At 43.4% G+C, this 18,432-nt stretch overlaps 1 protein-coding gene across 1 annotated transcript in view; it reads right to left on the bottom strand.

Annotated features, from left to right (window-relative positions):
- HAP1 (huntingtin associated protein 1) overlaps nucleotides 1-18,096 on the bottom strand; it is a 67,377-nt gene extending 49,281 nt beyond the window's left edge. The window contains exon 1 of the mRNA XM_078377870.1: nucleotides 17,957-18,096. The gene's annotated coding sequence lies outside the window, so the exon portion shown is untranslated. The remainder of the gene's footprint in view (nucleotides 1-17,956) is intronic.
- Between the last annotated feature and the right edge of the window lie 336 nt (nucleotides 18,097-18,432).

The raw sequence follows: 18,432 nt of genomic DNA, 5'->3' as shown, positions 1-18,432 counted from the left end.
ACGATTTACACCCTCTCCCATCTCAGCTAGTCTAGCACATCTTCTTCTACAGGAAAAGGCCAAGAAAGGGCCACATCCCTATGACAAAAATATAGAGAAGCAGGCAGGCCATTGAACAAATCATAACATGTCACTTCAGTTGGACACTGGAACAACCCAAATGTATTTCTAACCTAAAGGTTAGAAATTTCCTCCCTTTATAGATTTCCTCCATTTTCAATGTTCAGCTTGAGTGTACCATTGTTTATGCAGTCAAAATGTACCCTACTCATACATGGGAAAGAGGGAGACTTGAGAGAATCCCAAGGCTTGCAAAAAATTTTTAAAAAATAACAACCCTATTTTCAGGCAAAAAGAATATCCATGTTGAGTCTGTTTCAGCAAAAGTTACAATGAGTCTTGAGGCAACAGAGGGACTACCATGTTTTATTTGGTGTGTCAGGGTCTATGGGCCACTTTATCCGATGAATAGGCAGATGATATTTATACACATCATTAAGAGAATCAGGGGTGGAGGGCCATAGAAAGGCAAAAGGTACAAACACTGATCATCATTTTTACACTGATTGTTTAACAAAAAGTGCCAGGAAGATGACAAGGGCCTCTGAACACAGACAAGCAGATTCTTACAGCTATGGAGATGAGAAAGATTTTATACCACCCAAGTTAAAGACACAGTAGGTATGTGTGTTTTTAAGGGATGTGTAAGATCCAGCCCTCTATATGTTGATGGGCTGCAACTACCTGCTCCTGCTATGAATGAATATTGTGAGGGGCAGGGTTTGCAATCAAGGGGGCCAAAAGAGATAGGAATGCAAAAATTCCCAACAATGAAAAACAATCAATGGACAATCAACAAAAGTTCTGTTGATGCACAGCTTTTGAGGGGAGATGGGGGCACTTCTCAAAGAACCTCAATGAAGAAGTATGCTGATGTAATGTGTGGAATGGGGCAAGATGGAAAAGTGGGGTGGACTAGATAAGGGATGGAGTGGCCAGAATCCTTTACAGCAACTCTCCCTGCTCCGCCATCTTGTTTTAGGCAGTTGTTAATGGTTCTATTCCTTTTAATATAAATGACTGGCTACGGTAGAAAAGTAAGGTGTTAATTTGTTAAATAAATGAAGGGGAGGGGGTTCCTGTCCCAGACATCAAAATAATCTTGAAGAGACTTATAAAAGGAAGGTAATACGTTCGCATTTCACCATAAGTTCTTTCTAAGTTCTGAGGGTGAAATGAACTGCTGGGATCAAAGAGGTTGCTGGGCTCCTTTTGAATTAAAGGGTTTCCAGGACATTAAAGGGGACACTTCTGGGAAGTCGTAAGGCCCTAGTCCAGAGGCCGACCAATCAGCCAACGCCTGAGATAGAAGGCCTGAAACATTTCTACTCTGAATCAGGCCAGCCTGACCTCACATGCTTTCATTTTATGTTTGAGAAAGTGCAATAAAAGAGCTTTTTACAAGCTAGCCAACTCCTTAACAGATCCTCTCTCCCAAACACAAGTGACTGGGTGAGATGGGTGTGTTCATCCTGTGCTACTTTTGCAGTCACTTCTGCATGCCCTTCGTGATCTAAATCATCCTCCATCCTCCTTGCCCTCGGCCTTGTGACTGCCATTTGGAGCCACGTGGTATAATAACCGGGACAAGCTTAAACCCTTTGCTGAAATTTCAGTTCATTTCCTTCTTCCTGGGAGCTGCAGAGGTTGCCTTCCCAGTATGCAAAGCAGTGGCTCTCAAGAGTGTGGATTTCGACCTCTGTTAGGTCTGCAGTTCCTTTATTAGTTTTTAATCATCACTGGCCATTTGCTTTCAGCTAAAATGGGATTACAATTCATTTTTCACAATATTTGATAGAGGTTCAAGAGTTACATTTTGGACAATACTTCCCAGAATCTTGGAAAAAGTAGTCCAAACTATTTTCCACCTCAGCTCTGAAGTTTGGTTTATTGGTCTTTTTCTGTGGGTCCATCCTCCTCAGAGGTTGGAAGGCACCAATTACAAATAATGAATTACAAATAATGAGTTACTTGTAATTGAGGCACAACAGGCATACCTTATACTTGTAACATATTTTTCTGAAAAAATTATTTGAAACTATAGTGGTAACTACTTTTGGAACAGCAAGCACCATAAAGTTGCTCCAGTAAGTAATTAGTTTTAACCAGCAACTTTCCAAGCACTGATCACACAGTGTTCCATCCATGCCACTGCTTACCAGAACAGCCATTTTTTTTAAAAAAAATGACCATCATTTGAATTATAGCATGTATTTTTATACTATATTATGTATGTATTTTATGAATTTTATCTTTGTATAATCAGGTTTATGACCGCATAATAAAACTTTACTATGGCATGTATTTATAAGAACATGACTGTCTGGTATCTGACCTGCAAAAAAATACTTTACTGTTCCTTTGGGCTTGAAAGAATACATCAGAACTGTGGGGATTTTGTAGTTTAAAGTTCCATCTTGTGGCTATTAAGGGATACATCAGTGATGTTTAACATAATCATTATTTTAGTACAATCATGCATTCTCCTGTGATTCTCCTTATAATCATCCCATTGTTATGTGATTCTCGTTGTGCGCAGGCGTGGAATGCCTTAAGACTGATAACCACACAACGCCTCTATGGCCAAATTCTTATCTTATGCTAATTTTGCTTGTTTTGCGTGCTTAATAAAAACGTCTGGGGGGAAGAAGGTAGCCATCTTCATATTCTTCTTCTTCTCTACCGGTACCTGAATACTAACAAGATAAAGTCTGCAGTGTCTTCATTTATCAGAGCTCTCCCTGGTTTTCATGCAACTGCTGCTTGGCTGGCTTCCAAGCAGGGTTCCCTGGGGATTTCCCCACATTTTGGTGCCCCGTGTGAGGCAAGAAGCACGGGACAAGCTGAGCAACGCAACAGCGCGGCAATTCACACTGCCCTCGCCCGGCAAGGGTTTCAGACGTCACACATCCGCAAGGATCCCGGGTGAGTGTTGAATTTGTCAAGTTAGACACCTAGCCTCCTAGCAACATGGGAAGCTTTGTATCTAATCTTCAGGAAGTACAGGACCTCCACTTCTTATTAAAAAGGAATGGTCACACGACCACACGCACAGAAGTGGAAGATTTAGTTCATACTATTCGGGATGTATGCCCCTGGATCCCCGAAGAAGGGACACTGGACCTCAAGGAATGGTCTAAAATAGGCAGCTGTTTACAGGGACATCCAAGAGTTACAGCAAAAGTGCTTTCTACATGCTGCAAAGTGTGTACCAGCCTTCAAGGCTTGGCACCACCACGGAACATTCTTTTCAACCAAGAATTTGAAAATAATTTGTTCAAACAACTCCCTCAAATTTTGCCTCCCCTTCCTCTCACACCAGCCCCCTCGGTTCCGCTGCTGGACTCTCTGTCTCATTCTGCCCAGCCAACCGAGCCTCAGCCTGGGAATACCGCAGCATTGCCTCCCAGTCCTGCCGTTCATCAGGCAACTGAGAACAAAATTTCTAACTGTCCTTTAATGGATACAATGGGTGCTGCTTTAGAAACTGCATATCCTGGCGTTCAGGGAACACAAGCACAGGCACAGGGAGATGCCGCGGCAGTTTCTCATAGTTCTGAACTGCTCCCATATCAAGGCATCCACGAACTGCAACTCAGTCTCAAGGACAAACAGACACAGACTCTCCCGGAATCCTCATCCGCCCAACGGCCAGCCCCTAGTGACTGGAGTAGGGGTCTCCTTCCACCAGCAGAAGGACTCATTTGCCTTCAAGAATGGCAAGATTTAGCAACTAAGCAAGCAGAAATTAATGCTGTTGGTTCTGTACGTCAGCCAATTATTATGGGAGAAGGTATATTCGCTTCTGCTGTTCCAGTCCGTCTCATGGACGCAGTTCTCAGTCAGCCAAGGACACATGGGAAATGGGACCCAGGGAAATGGGACCCAGGGCCGCCCCCAGGCCAAGAGAGAATAATAGGGGATCTGCAGGATTCATGTGATGTCATGGGCTGGTATACAAAAGAAGCTTTACAAGCATGCCATGTGTCTTGTGAGAAATCAGAAGGGGAGGAGGAAGAAAATGTAAGGGGGGAAGCCCAACAGGAGGCCTGTTTTGAACTGCCACAATGGGTCTATGTTTCTAAAGCTAAATGTGCCGCTATTCCTCAAGGCTACACTGTTCTGGTTTTTACATGCGCTGATTTTGTTTGTCTCAGCTTGAATGTTGTGCCAGGACTGATAACTCGCATGGCAAACATTCAGGTTTGGGGGAAAATCCTACTCAGCTGGACAGTTATAGCTGAGAAAGATTGCCCCCCCACCTGGCCAGTAAGAGAGAAAAATGCGTATGGGGTGGGAGGAGGTGAACCAACTCCTTAGCGCTTCCCCCATCACCTTCCAATCTGGAGAAAGCATTGTTACTCTCAAGCCACTTGTAACATCCTGGACACTATGTTCCATGTTCTTCCTAGAACTACAAATTCTATCACACCTTGCATTGCTTAGCAGTTTCCTGAATATCTCAGCGTGATGGGATCTCTAATCTCATCCATGGATTCAGTGCAGCCTGCTAGGACATAAAGTCTGTATTGTTCTCTCTGCCTCTGGAAGTAACAAATTCAAGGTCCACACCTGGCGCAATGCCCAGACTTAGTTCTCTCCTCTTATCAGCGATTCTGGGCGTTCTGCCAAGAGAATGCCATTGTGTTCGGACAGTCTAAATGGAGAATCATTTGGCAACCTACAGTCTTCTTGCAGAAGGGTTTTTTTGCAGCCCACAGAAAAATCAACAGACTGGGCATAAACTTTTGCATCTATACCTTTGAGATATCAATTGGGCACGTCAGTTTTGGTATTGTCTACTAATGATCTCTCACGGTTGTTCTCTGCACTTCCTGGTTGTTCATGTAATGCTGGTAACTTCATCGATGAAGGCTTCTTACAGCTGATCTCTCAACAACTTGACTGCAAGCTCGCCTGCATTCCTATTTCAAGTCCAATCTTAGCTACGCCATGGCTGTCAATTGCAGTTCTCTACACCCCTGACAAGGATGGGATCACAATTGTTAAATGGATGCACTTGCCACACACTCGCTTGAACTTGTACTCCTGTGTTAAAGCAGTTGCAGATTTGTTTTGCCAAGGCATCGTTCCAGATGTTGCCACAATTGTCAGGGACGTATTAACTCTATTTTTCTTTTCTGCAGGGTGATGCTGAATTCTCCAAAAGACAAGCGCCTGCTTTCCTGTATTTTTTATCAATTAACCACTTGTTTTTCCACAGATGCTTTTTCAGATGGTTTGCCTTTCCAAGGTGTTGTCACGTGGCAGCGTTTGAACTTTTTTCTAATGATGAGTTTAACTTTGTTATAGACACACGTTTATAAGCTTTTTAGGCATTTGCCTTTTAAATATCTGTCTCCTTCCATAGATAAGGATTTGTTTTCACTGTTTTCCTGACTTTGTTACTTTAAAGTAGAACAGCATTCTGTTCCATTGCCCATATATGTTCCCACCCTCAACTTCTGGGATTTTTTACTAAAGGGAATGCTGTTGCTGATTCAGCTTTCAAGCAGAATTCATGTGCTTTAGTCTTTTTTCTGATCCTATTTGCTTCTTATGACATGTTTCATTACTCTGTAAATATGTTTCACAGAATGTTTTCTATCCCAATGACTCAGGCAAGAGACATTGTAGTTGACACGTGGATGTCACACAAGTGCAGGTTTTTGCCTAAATTACATTTGACTGTGGATACATTTTCTGGGTTTATTTGGCATCTCCTCTTCATGGAGAGACGGCAAGACAAGTTATTCAACATTACATTTGGAACAATTGCTGTAATGGGCCATCCTAGGCCTGAAGACTGGACAATGGACCTGTCTATATATCATCTGCCTTTCAAGAATTTTATGTTCAATGGGGACTCTCACTGAAGCATGAGATTCCTTTTAATTCCACAGGGCAAGCAATTGTGGAAAGAGCACACTTAACGCTTAAATTTCTTTTGCAGAAGCAAACCTCAGGCAGAGGGGTTTCTGGGTCAGATCGTTCCTATGGTTGTTGCAAAAGTTCTGTATACTTTAAATTTTCTGCTTTTTCCTCATTAACAGGGTTCACAACCCAAGTTAAAGTTCCTTTCAGGGCAGAAGAGCAACTTCCTCGACCACCTGAGTGGTAAGGGATCAATTCTCTTGATCACCTGGGACAAGGATGCTGCAGTCGCACTGGACAAAGGCGCTGTTTGGATCCTGGCAAGATGGTGTGGATCTCTGCCATCCGACTCCTAGGACTGCTTGAATTGTTCTTGGTTCCACGTATTTCTGCTCCGGACAATCAAGGCAATTCTTGGGTGCAACATGCTCAGTATATATTTGATGTTCATGGACAGAAGGTTTCTCTTTTATATGAATCATGAGCTCACTGCCTGGTCTTATTGATGATCCAACCTTAATTCTTGCCTCTTTGCAAAGTATTTCAGAACATGGTCAATCTGAACTTCTTTTCCATGCTGTTCCTTCTACTTCTAATATTTCCAAGGTTCAATTTACGCACCACATCTGAGCTTTGTGTTTCTGTTGTATTCATGCAGGGAACTGGAATGCCAAGGTTCCAGGTTTCACTTGATCTGGACAATGTTTTAAAAGAATGCAGTTAATGCTACTACATGAATCATGGTAGCTCTGCAGAGTGAAATACTGTAGACTAGTTAAAGCAGCTTTCAGTTAAAGCATCGCTAATTGCTTGCACATACTTATACTATGTTTCATTGTAATAGATACTCAAAGTATTATTTGCTTCCATAATTTGCAGCTTTCAATTGAGCATATATTAGTTGATTTGAGTGATACCATTATTACCAATAATATTAACACTTCCCTATGGGATGGCTTTGCATACTACTAATGCATGGTATTATTTTACTGAAAATTTGTATTTGCCTTATGCTTGTTTTAAACAATGTATTCCTTCATTAATTAATGTTTTCTCTAAGTGATATCAAACATCTGTACAATCAATGTTTTTATCTGCTCAGCAATTGTATCAATTCTAATATCATGTGTTCCTTTCTAGAGTAGGTGATTTTTATGGTGAGGCTGATGCACGATATACAGGTTGAAATGACATGGCTGTTGCCCTCCATCAATGAAGAGCTTCCATGGACTCAGAAACCATCAGGAGTCTTACTGGCAGCAACTTGCTCATCCAAAATGAAATATAAACGGAGGGAATGTGGGGATTTTGTAGTTTAAAGTTCCATCTTGTGGCTATTAAGGGATACATCAGTGATGTTTAACATAATCATTATTTTAGTACAATCATGCATTCTCCTGTGATTCTCCTTATAATCATCCCATTGTTATGTGATTCTCGTTGTGCGCAGGCGTGGAATGCCTTAAGACTGATAACCACACAACGCCTCTATGGCCAAATTCTTATCTTATGCTAATTTTGCTTGTTTTGCGTGCTTAATAAAAACGTCTGGGGGGAAGAAGGTAGCCATCTTCATATTCTTCTTCTTCTCTACCGGTACCTGAATACTAACAAGATAAAGTCTGCAGTGTCTTCATTTATCAGAGCTCTCCCTGGTTTTCATGCAACTGCTGCTTGGCTGGCTTCCAAGCAGGGTTCCCTGGGGATTTCCCCACACAGAACTACACAAGAAAAACAGCAAGAGGGACATTGTTACACATCCATTGTTTAATTTACACTAGAATAAATAGGTGCAAGATTGCAACCTTAAGCACTATTGTCTAAATATTTTAATATTGCATACATATATGTATACGTATACATATACATATGCTATTTAAAAGTTGAATTTAATTAACATAAAAATGTCATGCTAGATATTAGAGGAGATTAAATCTTAACTGCTGCTGAATTCCACAAAAAGACTAGGTAGACAGACAAGAAGCTGCTGAAACATGTACAGTACGTACAGTGTTGGTTACAGTGTAAGATACACAACCAGGGCTAGGTTGGAATGAGTTTGTCCGTAACAGCTTCTCTATATTGTATACATAGCGCAGTATCCCAAGTTTCCTTCTGTTCCTGCAATGGTCCCTTCCCTTACACAAGCAGCAAGATTGTTCCTGAGTCTGCACAGGAAGGTACTGTACCTGGGATTACCTTTTTTGCTGAAGCTCGGAAACTGTCCCAGGGCTTCCGCAACAGATAGTTGTGCAAGTAGAAGAAGCAACCAGGATTCTATTCACAAAGTCAGCAAAACTAATATACAGAAGATCATTGCATCTTTGTTCTCTTTGCATTTCCGATCTGCTCCATTTGTTTTCTGTGCATTTCCAACCTGCTCCATTTGTTTTCTGTGCATTTCCGATCTGCTCCCTTTGTTCTCTGTGCATTTCTGATCTGCTCCATTTGTTTTCTGTGCATTTCCGTCCTGCTCCCTTTTATTTGCATTTCTGACCTGTTCACTTTGTTCTCTTTGCATTTCCGACCTGCTCCCTTTGTTCTCCGTGCATTTCCAATCCACTTCCTTTGTTCTCTGTGCATTTCTGATCTGCTCCGTTTGTTTTCTGTGCATTTCCGACCTGCTCCGTTTCTTTTCTGCGCATTTCCGACCTGCTCCGTTTCTTTTCTGTGCATTTCTGATGGGTCTTGCATGCTTGATTGCTTCCCCCCCCCCCGGCCAGAAGGGATTAATCGCGTTTCCAATGAGTCTTGCAGTGATTTTTTTTGGTATGATTTTTTTCTTCGGCCAGAACAGATTAATTGCATTTCAATGCATTCCTGTGGGAAATGGTGCTTCAACTTAGAACCATTTTGAGTTATGTCCATCTTTTGGAATGGATTATGGTCGTAAATTGAGGCACCACTCTATTACTGTTTTTAATGTAATACTTGTTTAATTCCTTTTAAAGATTTGTGTACCTACTGTTTTTAGCTTTTAAATAGTCTTTTTAATGAAAAATGGCAATGGCCTCTCTTGACCTCTCTTTGAAGAACCTCAACCTATGGGCCTGCCTGGACCTTGAGATCTTTCTCTCTGCCCCCCACCCTGCATCCTGCAAGATAAGTTTGGGGGAATTTGAGAGGTGGCTACTCCCAGCTTGTGGAAGTCCCCGCAAAGGGAGCTGGGCTGGTCCCTTACCTGTTGGCAGAGGTTTTACATTCAGTTGGGCTGCTGGCAAAACAAACCAATGATTGAGAAAGGGTCTTACGAAAGGGTCGGTTGCATGACAACACCTCATCACACACTGCAGGTGAAACAACGGCAAAACTGACTTCCTTAGGCTTTCAAGTGATGCCCCATCCACCCTATTCTTCTGACCTGGCTCCTTCTGACTATCATCTGTTCCCCAAACTCAAAAAACACCTAAAGGGACAATGGTTTGGGAGTGTTCTGGAGGCAACTAATGCTGCAAATGAGTGGTCACATTAGCAGTCGGAAGAATTTTATTTGCAGGGACTTAAGAAGCTGCAGGACAGATGTCACAAGTGCATTGACTTCCTGGGGGAATATGAAGAATAGTGTGGCAGTTACAGCTTCCTATCTCAATTTTTTCTGAGTAAGGCTCAACACTTATCAGCATCCCCTCGTATTACCAGCCAGGTGGTATATTTTCTTTGCTAGTCTTTTTTATTGCTGACTTTCAACACAACTGTGTTTTAATATGTCAACTGCCTATGTTTGAACTGCATTTTTCCCCAGCCCTACCATGAATAGCCTTGACACCTATTTGGAAAGAAATGCAGGATACCAAACCGACAAATAAATGAAAATAACAACAGCCAGCAACTGGGGCCGACTCAGGTTTAAACTAACAGTTGTGACACTGTCACATGTCATTTGAATCCGCACCATTGGCACAGTCCATGGGGAACCTCTCCTGTCACAATGAATAAGAAAAACAAGAATGGGGGGAGAAAAGGAGCTACAACTGAGAAAAACATTACACGCACCAAACACAATTTGAGAACCAGTACACTGGATGCTTGTGCTTCTCTCTCACGACAGGGACTGCTCAGTTCACTTACTTTGCTCCAATGTCTAAACCCTGTGTTTTGTTTTGATTTGCCAGCACAAAAGAGGTAGTAGGAGAAAAAAAATGGGTAGACGTAATGCTTGAAAAAGTTACTTTTTTCAACTCAACCATCTGAATTGGGCCCTATAGACAACTGGCTACTCCAAAAATGAAATCACAAGAGCCATCAAACCAAGAGAACAACACCAAACTGAAGAAGGAAAACAGCCACCCACAAATACTGCCATACATCAAAGGGGTCACGGACCACATGGGGAAACTTTTGAAAAAACTCAACCTACAAACAATATTTAAGCCCACCACAAAAATACAACAAATGTTACGGTCAGCAAAGGACAGAAGGGACTACCTCACCACTGCAGGAGTATACAGGATACTATTGCAGTTGTGGCCAGGTATATATTGGAACCACAAAATGAAACATCCACACTAGAATCAAAAAAGGGACACTGCAGACTAAAACAACCAGAAAAATCGGCAGTAGCTGAACATGCCCTAAAACAAGCTGGACATGAAATTCTATAAATACTGAAATACTGGACAACACCAGCAATCATTACGTTAGACTGCACAGGGAAGCCATTGAAATCCACAAACATCAGCAGAACTTCAACAAAAAAGAAGAAAGTTTGAAACTCAACAAAACTTGGCTCCCAGCACTGAAAAATACAGCGTGCAAAAGGTCAACGAACTCTAGCCAGCCACAAGGACCAGTGATCACTACACACAATAGACCAGCTAATGACATCCATCACAGTGACAGATAATCTCTCCTCCTTATCACAACAATACACCCACAACAAAAACACACTGATCACCATAATCACCCATCTCCTGAAAAGGACAAAAGCTGATCTCACAACCATAAATAAACTCCCAAACAAACTGCACCAAAGCACAAAGGGTTGTTCTCTGAAGATGCCGGCCACAGAGACTGGTGAAGCCTTTGTGAATACATTACTTTTTTCAATCACAAGATCACAAGCCAGGCTGCCTGGGAGAATCTTGGAATTTGTAATTCAAAAAATGCACTCTTCTAAGCTCTACGTCAGTGGTTCCTATGAGTGTTTCTCAACCCTAGGTCCCCAGATGTTCTTGGACTACAACTCCCAGAAGCCCTTGCTAGCACAGCTAGTGGTGAAGGCTTCTGGGAGTTTAAGTCCAAGAACGTCTGGGAACCAAGGTTGGGAACCACTGCTCTAGGTGAATGATGTGGAGTACACTACACCAGGAAGGACAGATAACCAAAGACTGTGAGGTTGAATGCAGAATCTCCCTCCGTTGAACAAAGAGTGATGGCAGCAGGGTAGATTTTAGGGAAGATGTCTGAGACTCTACTCTGCCAAAGGAGAAGGAGGCCACCTAAATGTAGCAGGGACAGCTTACCAGGTATGATGCGGAAAGTTCCCTCCCTATTAGACCATCCAGAATTTAAAATTACATACACAACCCTTCTGTTGATGCTGGGTTGGAGCCCTACTTAGTTGTGCTTTGAGCAAATCCATTGATACCAATGGGACATCATGACGAGGTATGTGAAAATCCCTTAGTCTTGATTTCACTGCATTTCTTTGACCCAACTGCTATTTCCTTCTGATTGTTTTGCAAGACTGTTTTTGTTCCTACACAGACATCAGTGGATATTTTGATATGTCCATTTCCTAATGTGTGCATTTCTAACACATTTTGCTTAAGTTGTGTGATTTTATGTGCATTTTCCCCATCAACTCAGCTATATTCAATCCTGTGTGCATAAATGTGTGTATTTACTTGTGTCTAATTCAAAATAAAGAGAGAAAAGAATCTGACATTTGCAGTTTCTTCTAAAAGATGGGAAATCAACATATAAATGTCATGCAAATGATTAACTTGCTGACCACAAGCCAGATTGGTCTGCTCACCATAACTGGAAGACCATGAAATGTAGGCATTAAAATGCCAAGTGAATACAGGTATGCTGGGATAGGCATCTCTGCAGTATCATTATTTTTTAATGGACTGATTATTTTAGAGGGAGTAGAGGGAGAGAGCTGGCTGAACAGCTCAGTCGTTTAGGTATCCAGCTGCAGAGCCAGAGGTTGGGATTTTGATTCCCTACTGTGACTGTGTGGGATGTGGTGGCGCTGCGGGCTAAACTGCAGAAGCCTGTGCTGCAGGGTCAGAAGACCAGCAGTCATAAGATCGAATCCACACGACGGAGTGAGTGCCCGTCGCTTGTCCCAGCTCCCACCAACCTAGCGGTTCAAAAGCATGCAAATGCAAGTAGATAAATAGGGACCACCTCGGTGGGAAAGGTAAACAGCGTTCCATGTCTAAGTCGCACTGGCCATGTGACCACAGGAGATTGTCTTTGGAAAAAAACGCTGGCTCTATGGCTTGGAAACGGGGATGAGCACCGCCCCCTAGAGTTGAACACAACTGGACAAAAAAAATTGTCAAGGGGAACCTTTACCTTTACCTACTGTGACTTCCAGGAGAAGAGCCAGCCAGCCTGTGTGGCCTTGGGCAAGCTGCACAGTCCCAAGATACCTTCAGAAGAATGGAATGGCAAATCACAACTGGATCTTCTCTACCAAGAAGACCCTGAAAAGGGTCACCATAAATCAGAACTGACTTGACAGCACATGATGATGATGATTAGAAGGAGAGAAAGAGCATCTGGGTAAGGACCGAAGGAGAAAGGATGCTAAGGAAGGTGGGGAGGGGAGGGGAGAGCAACACTTTCTGGTTGGAGTGTGTTGGAGACGAAGGGGTTCCTGAATACTGCTGCTACTAAAACAAAAACAAAAAACTACTTCTGTTGAATACTCCAAGCCAAATACTTCTGCTACTAAATTATACAACACTGGAAGCAGAGATTGTAAGGAATTCAAAATCATACACTTGATTCTGTATGGGATGTGTGTCACACATTCTAAGAATGCAGATTTCTAATCTCAAAAGCTGCTTGATCTGCAATCCACCTCCACCCACATTAGGGCCCAGGCACACCCAGCAGCTTCTCTTCAGATACCTACTCCAGGCTCTCCACCGCAAAGCCCTGCCAGTTGCATAAAACAACAAGCCAGGAGGTCCCCTCCTCTACTCTTGTCTTCAAACAGGGCAACATCAGCAAAGGCGTTCAGAAGGTCAATGGCTTTGAAGTAGCAGCAACTATGTAACGCTAGAGTAGAAAAAACTTGGCAGACAATCTTCCCTTCTCAGTGCAGGAGATTTGCCATCAATGCAGAATATTCATATCGGACATTCCAAAATCATAGATGGCTACAATTCCATGACCCAGCCCTGCAGTTCTCTCTCTCACCTTGCACAATCAGCTTTGCTGCCTGGCACAATTATGGGGTGTGTCTCTCTCGTTCTATTTCAATCTAGTGGCTGCATCCCTTTCCCTGTATGTTTATCCATCCATCTAGCCAGATAGCCCTCTTTCCCCCTTTCCCATTCCCCTCCCTTAAAGGAGAAACAAGGACACAGACCGTGGTGCTCTCGGGGCGTCTCCCCAGGGTCCTTTGTCTTTCTCCTCAGGGAGGGAACGAGGTTGTGGCTGTCAATGAACCAGCTCTCGGATTTCTTTGGCCGCCAGTACTGTGTAGCTTTGCAGCTTCATTTGGCTGAGTTCCTGCTGGTGTGTTTAGTTCTGCCTGGAAACAGAGCTGGCTCTACTATTAGGCAAGGGGAGGTGGCATTGCTCGGGCCACACTATGGGCCACAAGTAGGAAACATACAGATAGACAAGACCCTTGCAACACAATCAGGCAGGAACATGTCTGTGTCCACACACGGAGCAGTTCTTGCACAGTTCCCATGGGCCTCAATATTCTCACGCAGAAGAACTTCCTGCTAGATGGGACTCTGTGTTAAGTCACAGGAAGTACGCCATTTTGATTTTTTTACCTCAAGAAACAAAAAAAAAGCCTTGCTAGAGTAGGCATTCTAAGAGGGATTCAGTCCGTTGTCGGAATGTTCATATGGCAGAACATAGGGAAAAAAACTTCCTAACTGTTACAGCAGTATGACAGTGGAACCAGTTACCTCAGGAGTTGGTGAGCGCTCCAACAATGGAGGCATTCAAGAGAAACCACCTGGCAGATACATTTTGATTTGTATTCCTGCATCAAGCAGGGGGTTGGACTTGATGGCCTTGTATGGCCCCTTCCAACTTCACTTTTCTATGATATCCATGATTCTAAACAAAGCAACTCATCTTATCCACAAACTGCAGATCTGAAAAGCCTTTGCTGACTGCCTTTATCTGAATAGATTAGGTCTGGCCCTATGATTAGGCAGAATGGGGCAGCTCCCTGAGGCAGCTGATTTGAGGTATCACGAAAGGTTAAGCATTTAATTTAATAAATTATTGCTGTATTTTTGCCATCTTAGAGGGATAAAGATATTTGTGACTATCCTGCCTGGAGTGCTCTGGTAAGAGGGATTTACTGACCTGCCCCAAGTAGCCACATATTTTGAGTCAGCTTTGGCCCAGGGGAAATCTTATATCTAGTAGCTAAGGGATGTCAGCGGTTGTGATAGGATTCAACTTATCCACTATCACTAAAGTATCCACTTACCAGAGCTGACTTTTATCATTTGCCAGAGGGAAGCAGCTGCCTCAAAGGCAGCAGCTTGTGTCTGCCCTGATATACCAACAGACTGTTATTATTTAATTTGTTCTTGCACACTTAGGCACTTGTCAAGAGAAGCAACCTCTGAGATGTTCTACCTCAGAGGTTGAAATTATGTGGCCTAAGATACTCGTCCTCTTGAGTGTGGGATGGCAAGTGGAGAAGGAGAAGCACTGCAATTGGGTGCTGTGCCAGGTGTGACACTGAACTATCGCCAAAAGCATTGAAACAAAACACCCCCAGAACACCACACACATGTATAAAACCATATATAAACAGCTTGGTCCAAGTTATCTCAAGGACCACGTCTCCCATTATGAGCTGCTCAGAATTTAAGATCATTGGGAGAGGCCTTTCTCTGGGTTTCATCACCTTCACAAGTGCATTTGGTGGGGACACAGGACAGGACCTTCTCTGTTGCTGCCCCCAGACTTTGGACCTCTCTCCCACAGGAGGCCAGACTGGCCCCAAGCAAGCAAAGACTTTTCTCTTCAGGTAAACTTTCCTTCAAAGATTGGCTGCCTCAGCGGGTTTTATTAAAAGATTGTTCTGCTTTGCTGCTTTGAATCTGTTTTTAGATTGCTTTTGTTTACCATTTCTCAGAATGATATTTGTTTAATCCTTTTTGATGCTCGTATACTTACTGCTTTTAGCTTTAAGTATTATCTTTTAATGATGTAAGCTGCCTTTCTTTACTCGTTGTTTTTAGCTTTAAATTTAATGATGTAAGCTGTCTTGGATCATTTTTAAGGAGAAAGGCCGGGGATGGACGGACAGACAGACAGACAGACAGGATAAAAGAGAAGAAAGATTTTCCTAAAATGTGCATAGTCCTTACATGTATATAGGCACTAAGAAATAACTGATTTGATAGAAATGCAGTACAATTTGACCATAGCAGGAAAAGCTATGACAAAGCGGACTATGTGCCTGCTATCTAGTCAGCGGTCTCCAACCTTTTTAGCCCCATGGACCAGCTGGGGAAGGCGGGGCACCCCCTGTGCTCATGTGCATGAGCAAGCAAGTGGGGGCACTCATTTGACATGCACACATTTATGTGCATGCACAAAGGGCAGCAGGGTGCTCAGGGGGTACTCGCATACATGAGCAAAGGGGTGGGGGAGCACTCACATGGGCGCAGGCGCATGTGTGCAGGCACAAACAGGCTGTGCGGAAGGAGTTTGTGCGGTGGTAGGCGGGAGGTCTGTCTCCGCAGCCCGGTCCGGCTCAGGCCATGGACTGGCACTGGGTCGTGGCCTGCGGGTTGGAGACCTCTGATCTAGGTGCTAAATCTTGGTTCTGATCTCCCTTGTTAAGAATCCTTATATTCCCTCTGAGACTGAACAGAGGATGGCTTCAAAGAGAGGTTGGGGATCCTTTCAATTAGAGGATCCCCATCACAGGCCAGTTCTGGCCAAAGAACAGAACTACTAAATCTTTGGAGACGGACTAGCCAAATTCATAAGGAAGCTCCTGAACAATGAACTACCTAGGCATTTTCATTCCTTTGTATATAGTTAGGCTATCCAGCTGAAACTACTGTACTGAAATGTCAGTTTCCAACTAGTTTTTATCTCTTGCATGCAAGAATCAGCCTCTCTCCCATTCTGCCATCTGAGGAATTCTGTGCAATGTTGGAGCACAGATAGTTCTTTATCAGGAAAAACCTAGACCATCTCCCTGCTGGTTGCATCTTTACTTCCCCAGGGATGCTCTTGGCACCTTATGTTAAACCCAAACAGGCCTTGCCAGGTGCCAGACTGTTTGCCCTTAAGCCAATTCACTGTTGCCAAAGAGAAATCTCTTTGCCAACCTGTAGGAATCAAGTGCTAACTGGCTCCAAGCTGACGGCACCCAAAACAAAAAGCCTAGCCATTGTGTAAAATATCTGGAGGGGAGGAGAGAAGGGTGGCAGAAAAAAGACTCTCCTTTTTCCATCTTGAAAAAGAAGCAGTTTGGTCTGGTAGATACTGTGAGAGATAGAAATCAAGGGCAGTGAGTTGTGTGTGGCACTGAAGCCATGCTACTACTAATTTCTGGTGATTCCATCGAGTGAATTGGGCACAGTCTCTATGTTTATAAAGGGATTCTTAGAATCTTTAGCACTGCACAGAATTTTTTATCAGAAAGAAGGGGAAAGAGACCAGAAACTTCATATGTCTGATATAAAAAGAAACAGATTTCAGTGAACAGGAACTGATGAAAGCAGGTTGGGTTTTATTAATCATGCTGAATTCCATTCTCACACAGGGCAATGACAGAACGGCAAGATCTAGAGGTACATTGACTAAGATCTGTTAAATGGCTCCTGACAGTTCTGTCTTTTTGCTATGCACCACAGCTAGGTCAATGATCCATGAGAAGCAGCATAAGATGCTGGTCCCCATCGGAGGCAGTGGCAGCTTTCTGCTGGCTGAGACCGAAAGGGCCCACCAAAGTCATCCAATGTGAAATCTCCCCCTCCTCTCCCGCCATTGGAGAGACACCCTCTGGCACGCAAGCAAGCTTGTTCGTATTTCACCAGGGGCCTTATTATGAATGCTACAAATGAACCATGAAAAGCTATTAACTACGTCCCGGCTAATCAAACTTTTAGCCGAGAGGGAAAGGAAAGCCAACCCATTCTCCTTATTCACTCTCTTGTCTTTTTTTTTTTTCTTTTCAAAAGTTAAGTCAGAATAATTTTAAAAAATTAAATAAAAGAGGAATAGTCTTTTAATTTGCAGGAGGAAGACAGTGGGGAAACCCCTTTGCACCTTTGGACAAAGAAGAGAATGCAACAGAAGCCCTGCAGTTCATGGCCAAAAATTATTTCTCCCTCCCTCCAGGCTCCTTTATTTGTGCTCCTCCAAGATCCTATGATCCACATTCCATGCAATGAAAAGGTGAAAGCAGCTTAGCAAAGGAAGACACTGGAGTCACTTTCGATATGTACCAGAAAATGTAGTAAGAATGCCACTTTTTTTTTGCTCTGGTGGTCTCTTTGGTGTTTTTTTCAGCCACAGAACATAAAGAAGTTGAACAGTTTTAGCTTAGAATGAAAAGGAAGAAGCTTCACCTGGGGAACTTCTGCCTATCAAACCGGCTGTTTAAGCCGGGGATCCCACTGAAATGCCAGAAAGGAGGCAGGAAACGCACACAGCCTTCCAAGGGTGCAAACTCCGCAGGATGCCGGAGACTGAGCGCACGGCAAACATCCACGCCTCCTCCTCCCCCCCCCCCTTAAAAAGGCGCCCATTTCCTTTCCTTGTCTCTGGATCAGAATCCCGCGTCTCTTTCCCACGTCTCACGCTGCAAGCAAGTCTGGCAAAGAAAACTACTTACTTTAATAACTTCTGCCTGACTCCTCACTGCTCTTCTCCTCCTTCCAGTACCAGCCAGCAGAGAGAGCACCAGCTGAAAACTTCTTTCTTTCCTTTCTGTTTCTACACACACACACTTACACACACTCGCGCACACTGGTGAACAAAGCCTCTCCTCCAGCAGGTGTGAGGGCACAAAGGGCCGCCCCGCTGACTGCTGGGAATTATAGTCCAGTTTTCAGCAACCAAGAGTTTTCTCTTTCTCTCTTGTTGCTACGTCGTTACGTGCTATTAAGTCGCCTCCGATTTATGGCTACCTGAAGGACGAGCAGTCTCTCAAATATCCTGTCCCTCACAGTCCTGCTCAGCTCTTGAAAACTCAGGCTTGTGGCTTCCTTTAGGCCAGGGAGTCAGAGCATCTCTCTTTCTTAGCTGATTTTTATTCCCCAGATCTCTTCCCTGTTACCTCTTGTTTGTTTCAGGACAGGTTAAGGATTG

This window comes from Pogona vitticeps, chromosome 6 (assembly GCF_051106095.1).
Source record: "Pogona vitticeps strain Pit_001003342236 chromosome 6, PviZW2.1, whole genome shotgun sequence".
NCBI lineage: Eukaryota > Metazoa > Chordata > Lepidosauria > Squamata > Agamidae > Pogona > Pogona vitticeps.
Note: the sequence above shows the minus strand (reverse complement) of the source record. Positions and strands in the feature narration are given on the sequence as shown.